This window comes from Bison bison, unplaced genomic scaffold (assembly GCF_000754665.1).
Source record: "Bison bison bison isolate TAMUID 2011002044 unplaced genomic scaffold, Bison_UMD1.0 scf7180017864390, whole genome shotgun sequence".
Taxonomy (NCBI): Eukaryota; Metazoa; Chordata; class Mammalia; order Artiodactyla; family Bovidae; genus Bison; species Bison bison.
In genome coordinates, this window is record NW_011494962.1 from 1,103,420 (window position 1) to 1,103,792 (window position 373).

Below are 373 nucleotides of genomic sequence, written 5' to 3' on the forward strand. Positions count from 1 at the left end.
TAATACCGACAGCCAGTGCTGCCTTCTTCTATCTGTGTTTCCCTGATAGCCCTTCCAGGGTTTCCCTGAGTTGGTACAGAATCTTCCTGCAATATGGGAGACCCCAGTTCGATTCGTGAGTGGGGAAGATCCCCTGGAGAAGGGGCAAGCTACCCACTCCAGTATTCTTGGGATTCCCCTATGGCTCAGCTGGTAAAGAATCCACCTGCAATGCTGAAGACCTGGGTTCAATCCCTGGGTTAGGAAGATCCCCTGGAAAATGAAAAGGCTACCCAAGCCAATATTCTGACCTAGAGAATTCCATGGACTATATAGTTCATGGGGTTGCAAAGAGTCAGACACGACTGAGCACCTTAAACTTTTATTTCCATCT